The 2,500-nt window shown below is 38.1% G+C and overlaps 5 non-coding genes across 5 annotated transcripts in view; all 5 read right to left on the reverse strand.

Moving 5' to 3' along the window:
* Positions 1-341: 341 nt before the first annotated feature.
* Positions 342-460, reverse strand: LOC143755561 (5S ribosomal RNA). Its single transcript, XR_013209295.1, has one exon. It is a non-coding gene; the product is annotated as a 5S ribosomal RNA (ribosomal RNA).
* A 379-nt stretch (positions 461-839) lies between these two features.
* Positions 840-958, reverse strand: LOC143755562 (5S ribosomal RNA). The gene has a single exon (XR_013209296.1). It is a non-coding gene; the product is annotated as a 5S ribosomal RNA (ribosomal RNA).
* Positions 959-1,337: 379 nt separating this feature from the next.
* On the reverse strand, positions 1,338-1,456 carry LOC143755563 (5S ribosomal RNA). Its single transcript, XR_013209297.1, has one exon. It is a non-coding gene; the product is annotated as a 5S ribosomal RNA (ribosomal RNA).
* A 462-nt stretch (positions 1,457-1,918) lies between these two features.
* LOC143755564 (5S ribosomal RNA) lies at positions 1,919-2,037 on the reverse strand. The gene has a single exon (XR_013209298.1). It is a non-coding gene; the product is annotated as a 5S ribosomal RNA (ribosomal RNA).
* A 379-nt stretch (positions 2,038-2,416) lies between these two features.
* Positions 2,417-2,500, reverse strand: part of LOC143755565 (5S ribosomal RNA) — a 119-nt gene continuing 35 nt past the window's right edge. The window contains exon 1 of the ribosomal RNA XR_013209299.1: positions 2,417-2,500. This exon is cut by the window's right edge and continues 35 nt beyond it. This is a non-coding gene — a ribosomal RNA (5S ribosomal RNA).

Below are 2,500 nucleotides of genomic sequence, written 5' to 3' on the forward strand. Positions count from 1 at the left end.
ACCATTAATGAAGAAAACTAAGAAGAACTTTGGAAAAAACTCAAACTCTTTCATGCTCTCTGAAGAATCTCAGAGACTTTTAAAGGCTTTCTGAAGAAGCTCAGTGAGTCTTTTTTTTTAAACTAAGAAGAACTTTTGAAAAAACTCAAACTCTTTCATGCTCTCTGAAGAATCTCAGAGACTTTTAAAGGCTTTCTGCAGAAGCTCAGTGAGTCTTTTTTTTAAACTAAGAGGAACTTTTGAAAAAACTCAAACTCTTTCATGCTCTCTGAAGAATCTCAGAGACTTTTAAAGGCTTTCTGAAGAAGCTCAGGGACTCTCTTTTTTTTTTAAATCAAAAAAGCTTACAGCACCTGGTATTCCCAGGCGGTCTCCCATCCAAGTACTAACCAGGCCCGACCCTGCTTAGCTTCCGAGATCAGACGAGATCGGGCGTGACCAAGGTGGTATGGCCGTAAGCGAAAACAGCTGCCAAAATTGGGCTATTTAAAAGGTTAGACCATTAATGAAGAAAACTAAGAAGAACTTTTGAAAAAACTCAAACTCTTTCATACTCTCTGTAGAATCTCAGAGACTTTTAAAGGCTTTCTGAAGAAGCTCAGTGAGTCTTTTTTTTAAACTAAGAAGAACTTTTGAAAAAACTGAAACTCTTTCATGCTCTCTGAAGAATCTCAGAGACTTTTAAAGGCTTTCTGCAGAAGCTCAGTGAGTCTTTTTTTTTAAACTAAGAGGAACTTTTGAAAAAACTCAAACTCTTTCATGCTCTCTGAAGAATCTCAGAGACTTTTAAAGGCTTTCTGAAGAAGCTCAGGGACTCTTTTTTTTTTTTAAATCAAAAAAGCTTACAGCACCTGGTATTCCCAGGCGGTCTCCCATCCAAGTACTAACCAGGCCCGACCCTGCTTAGCTTCCGAGATCAGACGAGATCGGGCGTGACCAAGGTGGTATGGCCGTAAGCGAAAACTGCTGCCAAAATTGGGCTATTTAAAAGGTTAGACCATTAATGAAGAAAACTAAGAAGAACTTTTGAAAAAACTCAAACTCTTTCATGCTCTCTGAAGAATCTCAGAGACTTTTAAAGGCTTTCTGAAGAAGCTCAGTGAGTCTTTTTTTTTAAACTAAGAAGAACTTTTGAAAAAACTCAAACTCTTTCATGCTCTCTGAAGAATCTCAGAGACTTTTAAAGGCTTTCTGCAGAAGCTCAGTGAGTCTTTTTTTTTAAACTAAGAAGAACTTTTGAAAAAACTCAAACTCTTTCATGCTCTCTGAAGAATCTCAGAGACTTTTAAAGGCTTTCTGAAGAAGCTCAGGGATTCTCTTTTTTTTTAAATCAAAAAAGCTTACAGCACCTGGTATTCCCAGGCGGTCTCCCATCCAAGTACTAACCAGGCCCGACCCTGCTTAGCTTCCGAGATCAGACGAGATCGGGCGTGACCAAGGTGGTATGGCCGTAAGCGAAAACTGCTGCCAAAATTGGGCTATTTAAAAGGTTAGACCATTAATGAAGAAAACTAAGAAGAACTTTTGAAAAAACTCAAACTCTTTCATGCTCTCTGAAGAATCTCAGAGACTTTTAAAGGCTTTCTGAAGAAGCTCAGTGAGTCTTTTTTTTTAAACTAAGAAGAACTTTTGTAAAAACTCAAACTCTTTCATGCTCTCTGAAGAATCTCAGAGACTTTTAAAGGCTTTCTGCAGAAGCTCAGTGAGTCTTTTTTTTTAAACTAAGAAGAACTTTTGAAAAAACTCAAACTCTTTCATGCTCTCTGAAGAATCTCAGAGACTTTTAAAGGCTTTCTGAAGAAGCTCAGTGAGTCTTTTTTTTAAAGTAAGAAGAACTTTTGAAAAAACTCAAACTCTTTCATGCTCTCTGAAGAATCTCAGGGACTCTTTTTTTTTTTTTTTTTTTTTAAATCAAAAAAGCTTACAGCACCTGGTATTCCCAGGCGGTCTCCCATCCAAGTACTAACCAGGCCCGACCCTGCTTAGCTTCCGAGATCAGACGAGATCGGGCGTGACCAAGGTGGTATGGCCGTAAGCGAAAACTGCTGCCAAAATTGGGCTATTTAAAAGGTTAGACCATTAATGAAGAAAACTAAGAAGAACTTTGGAAAAAACTCAAACTCTTTCATGCTCTCTGAAGAATCTCAGAGACTTTTAAAGGCTTTCTGAAGAAGCTCAGTGAGTCTTTTTTTTTAAACTAAGAAGAACTTTTGAAAAAACTCAAACTCTTTCATGCTCTCTGAAGAATCTCAGAGACTTTTAAAGGCTTTCTGCAGAAGCTCAGTGAGTCTTTTTTTTAAACTAAGAGGAACTTTTGAAAAAACTCAAACTCTTTCATGCTCTCTGAAGAATCTCAGAGACTTTTAAAGGCTTTCTGAAGAAGCTCAGGGACTCTCTTTTTTTTTTAAATCAAAAAAGCTTACAGCACCTGGTATTCCCAGGCGGTCTCCCATCCAAGTACTAACCAGGCCCGACCCTGCTTAGCTTCCGAGATCAGACG

The sequence above is a fragment of the Siphateles boraxobius genome, unplaced genomic scaffold (assembly GCF_051911475.1).
Source record: "Siphateles boraxobius isolate OS27281-9 unplaced genomic scaffold, OSU_SipBor_1 296, whole genome shotgun sequence".
In the NCBI taxonomy this organism is placed as follows: domain Eukaryota; kingdom Metazoa; phylum Chordata; class Actinopteri; order Cypriniformes; family Leuciscidae; genus Siphateles; species Siphateles boraxobius.